Genomic DNA, 18,476 nt, shown 5'->3' with positions numbered 1-18,476 from the left:
TAACATCAGGAACCCTCCCTGCAAACGCATGGACACGCCTGCGTTTTTCCAGACACTCCCTGAAAACAGTCAGTTGACACCCACAAACGCCTTCTTCCTGTCAAACTCCTTGCAATCGCCCATGCGAACGGATCCGTTGCACAAACCCATCGCTGAGTGGTGATCCGCTTTGTACCCGTGCGATGCGCCTGTGCAATGCGGTGCATATGCATGCGCAGTTTGGACCTGATCGCCCGCTGTGCGAAAACGCAGCCTAGCGATCAGGTCTGAATTACCCCCACTGTAAATCCGACTTTTAAAAAAGTCGAATTTACACTGTTGGGAACGGGACAAACCTGTCGGGTTTGGCCCAGCATTGAATAGAGAGCTGTCAGGTACTTTCCGTTGGAAAGGAGCCGACAGCAATTGAATACACCCCATAGTAACAGTAAGGCATTATACAGTATGAGGAGAAATGAAGGAGTATGTCTTTTTGCTTGCAACGTATTTTAATGAAACATCAGGAGAATTTGCCTGAAGGGATGTATGTGTTAAAGTCACAGCTGAATAGTACAGTGCTATTCATCCTGAAAAGAAACTGTTAATAGCTGTAAATCTGTTTGGTACAATGTAGGCTGTGATTTTGAATAAAGCTTTCAATGTTTCTGTGTTGTTCTGTGTTTCTCCTTTGACGAAGTAACACTACACAGGCATGTGGCAGGACAAGGGCCTCCTTGTTCTTTGTTATAGTTGCCTTTTGCATTTACCTTTATTCAGGGAATGAGGTCTAACAAAAGCACAGCTATATCTGCATCAACCTTGATCACTTAAGTGGTGCCAGGATAACCTTGGTGTAAGGAAAAAAAAATGTTAGCGGCAGTGTTTGGGCAATGGAAAGAAACCACAGAACATTGGAGCACTTACCTCAATAATAAGTATTCATAAATCAGAAGTCCTGTCACTTTCCTCAGGGTGACACACCCAGTGAGCTGCTAGCTTCTATGCACCTTGAAGCCTAACGGCACTCACAGGAGTCATTCAACCAATCTCTGAGCTCCTCTGTCTGTATAGATGAAAACACTAAACTGTTTCACAAGTCGAACATAGGTCACAAGCTTATTTTCAGAAACATTTGATACATTTTATAACTCCTAAATTTAAATCTTTTCTCTGCTAAATTAAATGTCCTCATAGTGCATCTTATTTCCTACATAATCTCAAATCCAGAGTTCTTCATTTTCTAATATAGAATGTTTGTCTTATGCCCGCCTTCTGCAAATCCCATGGCACAAAATGGTTGGTGCCTTTTAAAGCAGATATCAGTAAAGAACAATAACACTTTTCAGGGTTACTGAAAGAATAGACTCACACAGTGCAACCTATACGACAGTAAAAGATAGTAGTACTGTATCACAGGGCCTCAAAATGTCTAGTTCCAACTCTGACACCTCCTAACACACAGAAATGCCCACATTTGGGGCAGGCGGGTGAGTCACAGCGAGGTGACCACATACAGTTCAGTCAGCAAAAGTAAACATCTGTTTGACTACAACTTGTATGTGGCTGGCTGCATCATGACACTGTGTTGATCTCTCCCTTGGTTAAAAAAAATAATGGCACATTAACATAATAATACAAAGTAACTGAAGCAATCCTCCGCCTAGTACCGTGCTGAGAAAATAAAAAATGGATGGAAACTGGAATGTCCATATATCAGGAAAGTTGCACAGAATGCTGATGGGATAAAAACACCCTCACCATGGCAGCCAGCAGATGCAAGACAGGCAGAGGTGAGTCCTCAGATTCCAAATATGTTTCCTTACCAGTTCTTGGTGATTTCTTCAGAGGTAGTGCTTTTATCCCAACAGCTCTCGGCCACAAGAGGAGATGCGTACGACTCTGAATTATCTATAGTTGCTTATAGATGTGTATGGTTGGCTATGGAACGTGCAGTATGAAGAATCACATGACCCTTTCACAAAATGGACTTTGTGAGCAACTGAATCAGCACCATTATAAGTATTTTACTTTACATTTTACATTGTTAAAGTGATCATATATTGATAATTATATTCTTCTTATGGTTTATATGATGCAGTTAATCAACTTTATGCTTTGTAACTATATCACTATATTAACTTTTGAAAGAATGTATAACTGACTGTAATATCCATTTTTACACCTTTATGATACCAGCGCACAATGAATTGTACAAGCACTGAGATGCCCATTTTTAGTGTCTCGAAAAGTGCATCTCTGCTAGCGGTTGTAAACATGCCCCCATCACTGGCACCACTGACACTTGTGACACCCTATGGGTTACTCAGTGGTCTCATCTCAAAGTCATTTAAACATGGCCTCTGTGGCTGTGGATCTGCATTTGGGAATGAGCCAGCCATGATCACTGACATGCCTGTGACTGACTTTCTTTCTTTCTCACCACCCAGTCACCACCATGGAATGCCCATGGTTGTCCGCAGCAAGCTGTATTGCAAGTGACTCCGTACACCACAGCGTTGTCTGCACACAGTCAGTGGAATGCATGCACTGTGGGGTTTTCAGGACTTTTGTGCATGTGCAGTAACAAATAATAACTTAACAGGGCTGGCTCCATGCCTACTAGCACCCTGAGTGGGAAATTTTGAAGCGACCCCATTGCGCACGCCAAAGGTGCGTGCACTCCTCAGAAAGTGGGCATGGCCTTGCAATTTTATATTATCAAACTATAAATATGTATATATTTTCATACCCCCTCTACACACACAATTAGTAGCATTACACATAACATCCACAGGGGTTCACTACGATTTCCTTACACATAATGCCCCCAGTATAGTGTCAGATACACATAGTGACCCCAGTAGAGTGCCAGATACACATAATGGCCACAGTACAGTGCAAGATACACATAATGACCCCAGTAGAGTGCCAGATACACGTATGCCCCCACAGTGCAGTGCTAGATACACATAATATGCCCCACAGTGCAGTGCCAGATACACATAATATGCCCCCACAGTGCAGTGCCAGATACACATAATATGCCCCCACAGTGTATTGCCAGATACACATAATATGCCCCCACAGTGTATTGCCAGATACACATAATATGCCCCCACAGTGCAGTGCCAGATACACATAATATGCACCCGCAGTGCTAGATACACATAATATGCCCCCAGTAGTGCAGTGCCAGATACACATATGCTCTCACAGTGCCAGATACACATATGCCCCAGTAGTGCAGTGCCAGATACACATATTCCCCCACAGTACCAGATACACATATGCCCCCACAGTGCTATGTACACATATGCCCCTAGTAGTGCTGCTCACTGCTGCTGCCTCCCGCCGGGATCTGCTGCAGCTGCCACCACTGCGGCTGCTGTGTGTGAGGGAAGGAAAGTGGCAGCTCCTGATACACGGGATTTTATTGGTTCACAAACCTAAATTTCTTAGCAGTTTCTGAGTAGCTCCACACCTACTCAGAAATAACGACGAGCTCAGGCCGTTTCGTTTCCGGGTTTGACGTCACACACAAGCCCAGTGTTCGGCCAGCCACTCCCCCATTTCCCCAGACACTCCCGCGTTTTTGCCTACACGCCTGCGTTTTTCCGCACACTCCCAGAAAACGGCCAGTTTCCGCCCAGAAACACCCACTTCCTGTCAATCACATTACGATCACTTCAACGATGAAAAATCTTCGTTCGGCCGTGAGTAAATCTACTAAGTTTTGAGTAAAATTACTAACCGCATGCGCACTGCGAACCATGCGCATGCACATTTTGCCTTAATCGCTACGTAGCGAAAATCGGCAACGAGCGAACAACTCGGAATGACCGCCCATGTGCACTGCAGGGGAGGCAAATTTAACATGTGCAGAGAGAGATAGATTTGGGTGTGGTGTGTTCAATCTGCAATCTAATTTGCAGTGTAAAATAAAGCAGCCAGTATTTACCCTGCACAGAAACAAAATAACCCACCCAAATCTAACTCTCTCTGCACATGTTATATCTGCCTTCCCTGCAGTGCACATGGTTTTGCCCAACTGCTAACAAAATTCCTGCTGCGATCAACTCAGAATTACCCCCATTGTCCTGCTGGAAGGTGAACCTCTGTCCCGGTCTCAAATCACAGGCAGTCTGAAACAGGTTTTGCTCAAGAATATCCCTGTATTTAGCACCATCCATCTTTCCCTCAACTCAAAACAGTTTACCAGTCCCTGCTGCTGAAATGCATCCCCACAGCATGATGCTGCCACCACCATGTTTCACTGTGGGGATGGTGTTCTTGGGGTGATGGGATGTGTTGGGTTTGCACCAGACATAGGGGTAAATTTACTAAGATGGGAGTTCTATTTAATATGGGATGTTGCCCATAGCAACCAATCAGATTCCAGGTATTATCTTCTAGAAGGTGCTAGATAAATGAGAAGTAGAAGCTGATTGGTTGCTATGGGCAACATCCCATCTTAAATAGAACTCCCATCTTAGTAAATTTACCCCATAGTGTTTTCCTTGGTGACCGAAAAGTTACATTTTAGTCTCATCTGACCAGAGCACCTTCCTCCATACATTTGCGGAGTTGTCCACATGCCTTGTGGCAAACTCAAAATGTGCCTTCTTATTTTTAACACTAAGTAATGGCTTTTTTCTGGCCACTCTTCTATAAAGCCAAGCTCTATGGAGTGTATGGCTTATTATGGTCCCATGCGCAGATACACCAGTCTCTGCTGTGGAACTCTGCAGCTCCTTCATGGTTACCTTTGGTTTCTGTACTGCCTCTCTGATTAATACCCTCCTTGCCCGGTCTGTGAGTTTTGGTGGCCGGTCCTCTCTTGGCAGGTTTGTTGTGGTACCATGTTCTTTCCATTTGAAGATGATGGATTTGATGGTACTCCGGGGGATCATCAAAGATTTGGATATTTTTTTTATAACCCAACCCTGACTTGTGCTTCTCAACAACTTTTTCCCTGACTTGTTTGGAGAGCTCCTTGGTCTTCATGGTGCTGTTGCTTAGTGGTGTTGCAGCCTCTGGGGCCTTTCAGAAAAGGTGTGCTTATACTGACAGATCATGTAACACTTAGATTGCACACAGGTGGATTTCATTTCACTTCTGAAGGTAATTGGTTGCACCAGAACTTTTGAGGGGCTTCATAGCAAAGGGGGTGAACATATGCACATGCCAATTTTCAAATTTTTATTTATAAAAATTATTTTTTGTATACATTTTTTTCATTTCACTTCACCAATTTAGACTATTTTGTGCAGATCCATCACATAAAATTCAAATAAAAATAAAAAAGTAATACAGGTTGGGCGTGGATTATTAGATCTACACTAAAAAGGTCTACAGTCAATAGGTCTACCACTAATGGAACACATGCATTAGGTTGATACCGATGAATGACATCAGAGAAAATTAAGCATATAGGGCCAGATACCATAGTTATAGATAGTACATAAGTTCTCACTTCTCTTCTTTGTAAAATGTGTGGGGACTTGGTGAAACAATGGGAGGTCCCAATCAAACCATACTCTCTTCACAAGTAAGGAAAGCGGCGCGTATGTCGCAAATGTATGGAAGGATACTTTTCCCCACGACAGCTGAATCACTCATGGGCACCAATGAAGACTCGCTGAATTTGCCAGCCACATTTGCCCTAACATACATGCACTTTGCTGTGTTTGAAGCTGTTTCTGGGATTACAATTTATACACATTTGTACATAAGTTGAAAATCTATCCTATTATGTTCTGTTTTAGCATGTGTCATTTGCATGCTAAATAATTATGATTATTTGTATTGATTCACATTTTATAAAAATCTCTCTTATAAAGGAAAGCTTAAAAATAAACTTGGTATTCCCCATACATTTATTCTGTCATAACTTAGTATAAATATGCTGGGAACATATGACATTTTTCAACCATTACGTTATTTTTTTATTTAGCCAGTCTACCTTAACAGTAATTTCCATGGGGAATATAATCCTACTTCAATCAGTCATGGAAAAAAAATAATGCAGCAAAGAGGGGAAGACAGGGTGCACTCTGCGGAAAGAAGGCACATGTTCCTGTTCATTCACAAATGTTGGCACTTTCACTCAAAGCACTTGGTTCAGACATTTATGACATAACATACGAAGTACAGGAGTCATTATGACATAACATACCGAGTACAGGAGTCATTAATCTTGCAGATCATTGACAAGGTATAGTAAGAAATTAAGAATAAAGTATTCTATTAACTCCTATATTGCCAGCTTTTCATGACTGGGTTAAATGTCATCTTTTGCCAAAACATCTGGTGCTGCAAAGTCTACAGCTTTGACATTGAAGCTGAGGGCATGAATATGTACCTGTAGTACACATCTAAGCCTATCTACATATCTACTCAAGAAGAGAAGGGGTAATTCATTTGTAAGTGACCCTGGAGTTAAATGTTGAGTAAGGAAGGGTTGGTGCCACATCCTAAACAAAGTCCAGACTTTCCTTTGCAAACTGGGATTCTATACTCAATTTCCTTCCATTCAACATTTATAAGCCTGCTAGAAATACAGCCAACCCAGCACCGAACTTTAGCAACACCCTTATAGAACTTGAAATTGCAAAAATAAAATATGCAGTGTGTTTATTAAAGCAAAGCAAAAAAGCCTAAATAACTTCCCAAGAAAGCCATCATGATTCTCATTCTACAGATCCTATTTACTACTTTGCCCATGAAGGAGAAAGGCATGGTTGGACATGCAACTGCATCTCAGAGTTCAACTGTCCAAATATATAGGGCCACTAGGGGTAAGTCTTAGCTTTTTGCCCTTAATAAGATGAACCCTCCAAATGTTGTTTTGTCAGGTATATTGCTTCTATTTCCGTAAAAAGTTCCAAAGAATACTCAAGTTACCACATGCAGATTATATTTTTTTAAATCCTTATATAGATATGTAGTATGTTACATGGGTGCTAAGCATACAATGCAGAAGATATTGTGGAAGATGTAAAACAGATTTGTACACTTAGTTTATTGTTCTTATGCTTCTCCAGATGGCATCTACTGTACTTACCTATAATGACACATTCTCTATTCAAAATAGAACAACCTCTAAGTACAGAGGAAGCGCCAAAAATAGAAAAAAGTGTGTATTCCCAAAGAGTGAATGAATTTATTAGAGATGAGCGGGTTCGGTTCCCTGAGAACCGAACCCTACCGAACTTCACTATCCAAGCCCGGATCCAAGTCCGGCTCGGGTTTTCCCGCCTGACTCAGAAACCGCTGTCGGATTCTCGCGGGGTTTGGACTCCATACAAGGAGCCGCACGTCACTGCCATTTTCACTACGGCATTGTAGAGTGTAGAGAAACGACGTGTCTCCATCCTCAGTGTCCTGCATCAGTTCAGTGGTAGTGTCTTGTGCTGCATCAGTCCAGTCACAGTGGTTGTGTCCTCTGCTGCCATATGTCCAGTGCTGCTGTATAAGTCCATCCCAGTGGTGCTGTGTTGTGCTGCATTAGTCCAGTAGTGGTATATTGTGCTGCATCAGTCCAGTCACAGTGGTGGTGTCCTCTGCTGCCATATGTCCAGTGCTGCTGTATAAGCCTACACTTATCATTCAGAATGAGAGAAGTGATACTGTGCAGGTGTCACATACAGATAGTAGGAACATGTATCTGCAGTATAATTACACTGATCATACAGAATAATAGAAGTGATACTGTGCAGCTGTCACATATAGATAGTAGGAATGTGTATCTGCAGTATAATTACACTGATCATACAGAATGAGAAAAGGATACTGTGAAGCTGTCACATACAGATAGTAGGACCATGTATCTGCAGTATAATTACACTGATCATACAAAATAATAGAAGTGATACTGTGCAGCTGTCACATATAGATAGTATAAATGTGTATCTGCAGTATAATTGCACTGATCATACAGAATAATAGAAGTGATACTGTGCAGCTGTCACATATAGATAGGAATGTGTATCTGCGGTATAATTACACTGATCATACAGAATGAGAGAAGTGATACTGTGCAGCTATAGGTAGGTGGGGTAAAACAAATGATTGAGGATCTAGGTAGACTAGAGGAATGGTCAAGAGTCTGGCAATTACAGTTTAATGCCAAAAAATGCAAAATCATGCACTTGGGTCTCAAAAATCCTAAAGCTAAATACAGTATTAATGGCACTATACTGGAAACTACTGAGGAGGAAAGGGATCTAGGAGTCACTATTTCAGATGACTTAAAGGCAGGTAAGCAATGTAACAAGGCAATGAGGAAGGCTAGTCAGATGCTTGGCTGCATTGGGAGAGGAATCAGCAGCAGAAAGAAAGAAGTAATAATGCCACTGTATAGGTCATTGGTACGGCCTCATCTAGAATACTGTATTCAGTTCTGGAGGCCATATCTTCAAAAGGATATTAATACATTAGAAACTGTACAAAGGAGGGCAACTAAAATGGTGCATGGCCTACATCACAAAACATACCCAGAAAGACTAAGAAATCTCAATATGTATAGTTTGGAGCAGAGAAGAGAAAGGGGGGACATGATAGAAACTTTCAAATATATGAAGGGTTTTAACAAAGTCCAGGAGGGAAACATTCTCCAAATGAAGAGAAGCAATAGGACACGAGGACATGCACTGAGACTGGAGGGGGGGAGGTTCAGGGGAAATTTGCGGAAAAATTATTTCACAGAAAGGGTAGTGGACAAGTGGAATAGCCTCCCATCAGAGGTGGTAGAGGCTAAGACAGTAGAGCAATTTAAACATGCATGGGATAGACATAAGGATATCCTTACAAAGAAATAAGGAACAAATAAGGTTAGTGATAAAAAAAAAATAATATATAAAAAAAAAAAAGGGGCAGACTAGATGGGCCAAGTGGTTCTTATCTGCCGACAAATTCTATGTTTCTATGTATCTGCGGTATAATTAAACTGATTGTATAGAATTAGAGAAGTGATACTGTGCAGGTGTCACATACAGATAGTAGGAACATGTATCTGCAGTATAATTACACTGATCGTACAGAATGAGAGAAGTGATACTGTGCAGGTGTCACATACAGATAGTAGGAACATGTATCTGCAGTATAATTACACTGATTGTACAGAATGAGAGAAGCGATACTGTGCAGGTATCACATACAGATAGTAGGAACATGTATGTGCAGTATAATTACACTGATCATACATAATGAGAGAAGTGATACTGTGCAGGTGTCACATATAGATAGTATGAACATGTATCTCTGGTATAATTACACTGATTGTACAGAATGCGAGAAGTCATACTGTGCAGGTGTCACATACAGATAGTAGGAACATGTATCTGCAGTATAATTACACTGATTGTACAGAATGAGAGAAGTGATACTGTGCAGGTGTCACATACAGATAGTAGGAACATGTATCTGCAGTATAATTACACTGATCGTACAGAATGAGAGAAGTGATACTGTGCAGGTGTCACATACAGATAGTAGGAACATCTATCTGCAGTATAATTACACTGATTGTACAGAATGAGAGAAGCGATACTGTGCAGGTATCACATACAGATAGTAGGAACATGTATGTGCAGTATAATTACACTGATCATACATAATGAGAGAAGTGATACTGTGCAGGTGTCACATATAGATAGTATGAACATGTATCTCTGGTATAATTACACTGATTGTACAGAATGCGAGAAGTGATACTGTGCAGGTGTCACATATAGATAGTAGGAACATGTATCTGCAGTATAATTACACTGATTGTACAGAATGAGAGAAGTGATACTGTGCAGGTGTCACATACAGATAGTAGGAACATGTATCTGCAGTATAATTACACTGATCGTACAGAATGAGAGAAGTGATACTGTGCAGGTGTCACATACAGATAGTAGGAACATGTATCTGCAGTATAATTACACTGATCGTACAGAATGAGAGAAGTGATACTGTGCAGGTGTCACATACAGATAGTAGGAACATGTATCTGCAGTATAATTACACTGATTGTACAGAATGAGAGAAGCGATACTGTGCAGGTATCACATACAGATAGTAGGAACATGTATGTGCAGTATAATTACACTGATCATACATAATGAGAGAAGTGATACTGTGCAGGTGTCACATATAGATAGTATGAACATGTATCTCTGGTATAATTACACTGATTGTACAGAATGCGAGAAGTGATACTGTGCAGGTGTCACATACAGATAGTAGGAACATGTATCTGAAGTATAATTACACTGATCATTCATAAGGAGAGAAGTGATACTGTGCAGGTATCACATATAGATAGTAGGAACATGTATCTGTAGTACCTCACTGCATCTCTTTTTCTTCTTTGCATGATGTGCTGTTTGGGGACTAGTTTTTTTTTTTTTTCAATTCAATAAATTTTTATTGGATTTTAAATTGATTTTACAATTAAACAGTGCAAAAGGCAATACAAAACAAGCAAAAAAAAAAAAAACAACATTAAAATCAACAACAGGCTTACGGTTGTACATAAAGAGCAGAGCGGGACGTGCGGACATGGGTCCCAGTCAAAGTCAGACAATAGAAGAGCATTGGTGACATAACATTTCTATATATTTTACACAGCGCACCACGTTACTACGGTGTTAACCTTCATATGAACCGGCCGGCTGCGGGCCACACACCCCACAAACCTCCCACAGAAGGCCCGCATAACAGTTAGTTAGATAATTCTAAGGCTCAACAGTGCTTATCTGTGAAGTAGCGAGAACTCATCCACTTTCCCCATATAGCAATAAACTTTTTTTCCGCATTCCTGGCCAGAAATACAAATTTTTCATGTGTAACAGAAGTGTTAACCAGAGAAATCCAGGATTGTGGGGCCGGGGCTTCATTAGCCAACCACAGTCTGGCTATGCAAACCTTGGCTAAAGCACAGAGGTTCACAACATAGCGTCGACCGGGTGGATCCAGAACCTCCTCATCTATAGCCGCTAATACACAAGTGATAGGTGTAAGTATGGAGGAAGGGACACCCGTATCAACTATAGCACGCATAACCTCCTCCCAAAAAACCGACACCTTTGGACATAGCCAAAGCATATGCCAAAAGTCTGCTCCCAGACTACCACACTTGGGACATTTTGAGCTATGGGATCCCCCTATGTGCGACAGCCTCACTGGGGTCATATATACTAGAGATGAGCGCCTGAAATTTTTCGGGTTTTGTGTTTTGGTTTTGGGTTCGGTTCCGCGGCCGTGTTTTGGGTTCGAACGCGTTTTGGCAAAACCTCACCGAATTTTTTTTGTCGGATTCGGGTGTGTTTTGGATTCGGGTGTTTTTTTCAAAAAACACTAAAAAACAGCTTAAATCATAGAATTTGGGGGTCATTTTGATCCCAAAGTATTATTAACCTCAAAAACCATAATTTACACTCATTTTCAGTCTATTCTGAATACCTCACACCTCACAATATTATTTTTAGTCCTAAAATTTGCACCGAGGTCGCTGTGTGAGTAAGATAAGCGACCCTAGTGGCCGACACAAACACCGGGCCCATCTAGGAGTGGCACTGCAGTGTCACGCAGGATGTCCCTTCCAAAAAACCCTCCCCAAACAGCACATGACGCAAAGAAAAAAAGAGGCGCAATGAGGTAGCTGTGTGAGTAAGATTAGCGACCCTAGTGGCCGACACAAACACCGGGCCCATCTAGGAGTGGCACTGCAGTGTCACGCAGGATGGCCCTTCCAAAAAACCCTCCCCAAACAGCACATGACGCAAAGAAAAAAAGAGGCGCAATGAGGTAGCTGTGTGAGTAAGATTAGCGACCCTAGTGGCCGACACAAACACCGGGCCCATCTAGGAGTGGCACTGCAGTGTCACGCAGGATGTCCCTTCCAAAAAACCCTCCCCAAACAGCACATGACGCAAAGAAAAAAAGAGGCGCAATGAGGTAGCTGACTGTGTGAGTAAGATTAGCGACCCTAGTGGCCGACACAAACACCGGGCCCATCTAGGAGTGGCACTGCAGTGTCACGCAGGATGTCCCTTCCAAAAAACCCTCCCCAATCAGCACATGATGCAAAGAAAAAGAAAAGAAAAAAGAGGTGCAAGATGGAATTGTCCTTGGGCCCTCCCATCCACCCTTATGTTGTATAAACAAAACAGGACATGCACACTTTAACCAACCCATCATTTCAGTGACAGGGTCTGCCACACGACTGTGACTGATATGACGGGTTGGTTTGGACCCCCCCCCAAAAAAGAAGCAATTAATCTCTCCTTGCACAAACTGGCTCTACAGAGGCAAGATGTCCACCTCATCTTCACCCTCCGATATATCACCGTGTACATCCCCCTCCTCACAGATTATCAATTCGTCCCCACTGGAATCCACCATCTCAGCTCCCTGTGTACTTTGTGGAGGCAATTGCTGCTGGTCAATGTCTCCGCGGAGGAATTGATTATAATTCATTTTAATGAACATCATCTTCTCCACATTTTCTGGATGTAACCTCGTACGCCGATTGCTGACAAGGTGAGCGGCGGCACTAAACACTCTTTCGGAGTACACACTTGTGGGAGGGCAACTTAGGTAGAATAAAGCCGGTTTGTGCAAGGGCCTCCAAATTGCCTCTTTTTCCTGCCAGTATAAGTACGGACTGTGTGACGTGCCTACTTGGATGCGGTCACTCATATAATCCTCCACCATTCTATCAATGTTGAGAGAATCATATGCAGTGACAGTAGACGACATGTCCGTAATCGTTGTCAGGTCCTTCAGTCCGGACCAGATGTCAGCATCAGCAGTCGCTCCAGACTGCCCTGCATCACCGCCAGCGGGTGGGCTCGGAATTCTGAGCCTTTTCCTCGCACCCCCAGTTGCGGGAGAATGTGAAGGAGGAGATGTTGACAGGTCGCGTTCCGCTTGACTTGACAATTTTGTCACCAGCAGGTCTTTCAACCCCAGCAGACTTGTGTCTGCCGGAAAGAGAGATCCAAGGTAGGCTTTAAATCTAGGATCGAGCACGGTGGCCAAAATGTAGTGCTCTGATTTCAACAGATTGACCACCCGTGAATCCTTGTTAAGCGAATTAAGGGCTGCATCCACAAGTCCCACATGCCTAGCGGAATCGCTCCGTGTTAGCTCCTCCTTCAATGTCTCCAGCTTCTTCTGCAAAAGCCTGATGAGGGGAATGACCTGACTCAGGCTGGCAGTGTCTGAACTGACTTCACGTGTGGCAAGTTCAAAGGGCATCAGAACCTTGCACAACGTTGAAATCATTCTCCACTGCACTTGAGACAGGTGCATTCCACCTCCTATATCGTGCTCAATTGTATAGGCTTGAATGGCCTTTTGCTGCTCCTCCAACCTCTGAAGCATATAGAGGGTTGAATTCCACCTCGTTACCACTTCTTGCTTCAGATGATGGCAGGGCAGGTTCAGTAGTTTTTGGTGGTGCTCCAGTCTTCTGTACGTGGTGCCTGTACGCCGAAAGTGTCCCGCAATTTTTCTGGCCACCGACAGCATCTCTTGCACGCCCCTGTCGTTTTTTAAAAAATTCTGCACCACCAAATTCAAGGTATGTGCAAAACATGGGACGTGCTGGAATTTGCCCATATTTAATGCACACACAATATTGCTGGCGTTGTCCGATGCCACAAATCCACAGGAGAGTCCAATTGGGGTAAGCCATTCCGCGATGATCTTCCTCAGTTGCCGTAAGAGGTTTTCAGCTGTGTGCGTATTCTGGAAAGCGGTGATACAAAGCGTAGCCTGCCTAGGAAAGAGTTGGCGTTTGCGAGATGCTGCTACTGGTGCCGCCGCTGCTGTTCTTGCGGCGGGAGTCCATACATCTACCCAGTGGGCTGTCACAGTCATATAGTCCTGACCCTGCCCTGCTCCACTTGTCCACATGTCCATGGTTAAGTGGACATTGGGTACAGCTGCATTTTTTAGGACACTGGTGACTCTTTTTCTGAGGTCTGTGTACATTTTCGGTATCGCCTGCCTAGAGAAATGGAACCTAGATGGTATTTGGTACCGGGGACACAGTACCTCCAAGAAGTCTCTAGTTGGCTCTGCAGTAATGATGGATACCGGAACCACGTTTCTCACCACCCAGGATGCCAAGGCCTCAGTTATCCGCTTTGCAGTAGGATGACTGCTGTGATATTTCATCTTCCTCGCAAAGGACTGTTGAACAGTCAATTGCTTACTGGAAGTAGTACAAGTGGGCTTACGACTTCCCCTCTGGGATGACCATCGACTCCCAGCGGCAACAACAGCAGCGCCAGCAGCAGTAGGCGTTACACGCAAGGATGCATCGGAGGAATCCCAGGCAGGAGAGGACTCGTCAGAATTGCCAGTGACATGGCCTGCAGGACTATTGGCATTCCTGGGGAAGGAGGAAATTGACACTGAGGGAGTTGGTGGGGTGGTTTGCGTGAGCTTGGTTACAAGAGGAAGGGATTTACTGGTCAGTGGACTGCTTCCGCTGTCACCCAAAGTTTTTGAACTTGTCACTGACTTATTATGAATGCGCTGCAGGTGACGTATAAGGGAGGATGTTCCGAGGTGGTTAACGTCCTTACCCCTACTTATTACAGCTTGACAAAGGGAACACACGGCTTGACACCTGTTGTCCGCATTTCTGGTGAAATACCTCCACACCGAAGAGCTGATTTTTTTGGTATTTTCACCTGGCATGTCAACGGCCATATTCCTCCCACGGACAACAGGTGTCTCCCCGGGTGCCTGACTTAAACAAACCACCTCACCATCAGAATCCTCCTGGTCAATTTCCTCCCCAGCGCCAGCAACACCCATATCCTCCTCATCCTGGTGTACTTCAACACTGACATCTTCAATCTGACTATCAGGAACTGGACTGCGGGTGCTCCTTCCAGCACTTGCAGGGGGCGTGCAAATGGTGGAAGGCGCATGCTCTTCACGTCCAGTGTTGGGAAGGTCAGGCATCGCAACCGACACAATTGGACTCTCCTTGTGGATTTGGGATTTCGAAGAATGCACAGTTCTTTGCTGTGCTGCTTTTGCCAGCTTGAGTCTTTTCATTTTTCTAGCGAGAGGCTGAGTGCTTCCATCCTCATGTGAAGCTGAACCACTAGCCATGAACATAGGCCAGGGCCTCAGCCGTTCCTTGCCACTCCGTGTGGTAAATGGCATATTGGCAAGTTTACGCTTCTCCTCCGACAATTTTATTTTAGGTTTTGGAGTCCTTTTTTTTCTGATATTTGGTGTTTTGGATTTGACATGCTCTGTACTATGACATTGGGCATCGGCCTTGGCAGACGACGTTGCTGGCATTTCATCGTCTCGGCCATGACTAGTGGCAGCAGCTTCAGCACGAGGTGGAAGTGGATCTTGATCTTTCCCTAATTTTGGAACCTCAACATTTTTGTTCTCCATATTTTAATAGGCACAACTAAAAGGCACCTCAGGTAAACAATGGAGATGGATACTAGTATACAATTATGGACTGCCTGCCGACTGCAGACACAGAGGTAGCCACAGCCGTGAACTACCGTACTGTACTGTGTCTGCAGCTAATATAGACTGGTTGATAAAGAGAAGATGTCTATGTAACTATGTATGTATAAAGAAGACTGAAAAAAATCCACGGTTAGGTGGTATACAATTATGGACGGACTGCCTGCCGAGTGCAGACACAGAGGTAGCCACAGCCGTGAACTACCGTACTGTACTGTGTCTGCAGCTAATATAGACTGGTTGATAAAGAGAAGATGTCTATGTAACTATGTATGTATAAAGAAGAATGAAAAAAATCCACGGTTAGGTGGTATTACAATTATGGACGGACTGCCTGCCGAGTGCAGAGACACAGAGGTAGCCACAGCCGTGAACTACCGTACTGTGTCTGCTGCGACTGGATGATAAATGATATAAAAAATATATATATATCACTACTGCAGCCGGACAGGTATATATTATATATTATATAATGACGGACCTGCTGGACACTGTCTGTCAGCAGAATGAGTTTTATTTTTATAGAATAAAATAAAAAAAAACACACAAGTGAAGTCACACGACGAGTGTTTAACTTTTTCAGGCAATCACAATATAAGTATACTACTAACTATACTGGTGGTCAGTGTGGTCAGGTCACTGGTCAGTCACACTGGCAGTGGCACTCCTGCAGCAAAAGTGTGCACTGTTTAATTTTAATATAATATGTACTCCTGGCTCCTGCTATAACCTATAACTGGCACTGCAGTAGTGCTCCCCAGTCTCCCCCACAATTATAAGCTGTGTGAGCTGAGCAGTCAGACAGATATATAATATATATAGATGATGCAGCACACTGGCCTGAGCCTGAGCAGTGCACACAGATATGGTATGTGACTGACTGAGTCACTGTGTGTATCGCTTTTTTCAGGCAGAGAACGGATATATTAAATAAACTGCACTGTGTGTCTGGTGGTCACTCACTATATAATATATTATGTACTCCTGGCTCCTGCTATAACCTATAACTGGCACTGCAGTAGTGCTCCCCAGTCTCCCCCACAATTATAAGCTGTGTGAGCTGAGCAGTCAGACAGATATATATAATATTATATATAGATAATAGATGATGCAGCACACTGGCCTGAGCCTGAGCAGTGCACACAGATATGGTATGTGACTGACTGAGTCACTGTGTGTATCGCTTTTTTCCGGCAGAGAACGGATATATTAAATAAACTGCACTGTGTGTCTGGTGGTCACTCACTATATAATATATTATGTACTCCTGGCTCCTGCTATAACCTATAACTGGCACTGCAGTAGTGCTCCCCAGTCTCCCCCACAATTATAAGCTGTGTGAGCTGAGCAGTCAGACAGATATATATAATATTATATATAGATAATAGATGATGCAGCACACTGGCCTGAGCCTGAGCAGTGCACACAGATATGGTATGTGACTGACTGAGTCACTGTGTGTATCGCTTTTTTCAGGCAGAGAACGGATATATTAAATAAACTGCACTGTGTGTCTGGTGGTCACTCACTATATAATATATTATGTACTCCTGGCTCCTGCTATAACCTATAACTGGCACTGCAGTAGTGCTCCCCAGTCTCCCCCACAATTATAAGCTGTGTGAGCTGAGCAGTCAGACAGATATATATAATATTATATATAGATAATAGATGATGCAGCACACTGGCCTGAGCCTGAGCAGTGCACACAGATATGGTATGTGACTGACTGAGTCACTGTGTGTATCGCTTTTTTCAGGCAGAGAACGGATATATTAAATAAACTGCACTGTGTGTCTGGTGGTCACTCACTATATAATATATTATGTACTCCTGGCTCCTGCTATAACCTATAACTGGCACTGCAGTAGTGCTCCCCAGTCTCCCCCACAATTATAAGCTGTGTGAGCTGAGCAGTCAGACAGATATATATAATATTATATATAGATAATAGATGATGCAGCACACTGGCCTGAGCCTGAGCAGTGCACACAGATATGGTATGTGACTGACTGAGTCACTGTGTGTATCGCTTTTTTCAGGCAGAGAACGGATATATTAAATAAACTGCACTGTGTGTCTGGTGGTCACTCACTATATAATATATTATGTACTCCTGGCTCCTGCTATAACCTATAACTGGCACTGCAGTAGTGCTCCCCAGTCTCCCCCACAATTATAAGCTGTGTGAGCTGAGCAGTCAGACAGATATATATAATATTATATATAGATAATAGATGATGCAGCACACTGGCCTGAGCCTGAGCAGTGCACACAGATATGGTATGTGACTGAGTCACTGTGTGCTGTGTATCGCTTTTTTCAGGCAGAGAAAGGATTATAAAGTAAACTGCACTGTCCTCACTAGTAAACTCTCTCCACTCAGTCTCTACACTTCTACAGTAACAGTACTCCTCCTAGTCAGCTCCAGTAAATCTCTCTCAGTCTCTTATAATCTAAATGGAGAGGACGCCAGCCACGTCCTCTCCCTATCAATCTCAATGCACGTGTGAAAATGGCGGCGACGCGCGGCTCCTTATATAGAATCCGAGTCTCGCGATAGAATCCGAGCCTCGCGAGAATCCGACAGCGTCATGATGACGTTCGGGCGCGCTCGGGTTAACCGAGCAAGGCGGGAAGATCCGAGTCGCTCGGACCCGTGAAAAAAAACATGAAGTTCTGGCGGGTTCGGATTCAGAGAAACCGAACCCGCTCATCTCTAATATATACCCTATGTAATACGAACAATTGAATTTGCTGATATCGGACAGATGAAGTTGAAAAACGACAAGATCCCAGAGCACCCTCCCATATGTCATCCGACAATGGACCCAAATCAGACTCCCACTTAGTCTTGAGGGAGACAAGGGGGTCTATATGATGCATTTGAAGTAAACGGCCGTATATTTTGGAGACTAAATGTCCGGATCCCACCGTTTGCAATAGTAATTTAGCCGGGGAATCAGTAAGAGCCGGAGGGCCATCCGGGAATT

This window comes from Pseudophryne corroboree, chromosome 2 (genome assembly GCF_028390025.1).
Source record: "Pseudophryne corroboree isolate aPseCor3 chromosome 2, aPseCor3.hap2, whole genome shotgun sequence".
Lineage (NCBI taxonomy): Eukaryota > Metazoa > Chordata > Amphibia > Anura > Myobatrachidae > Pseudophryne > Pseudophryne corroboree.
This window is presented reverse-complemented; position numbering follows the sequence as displayed.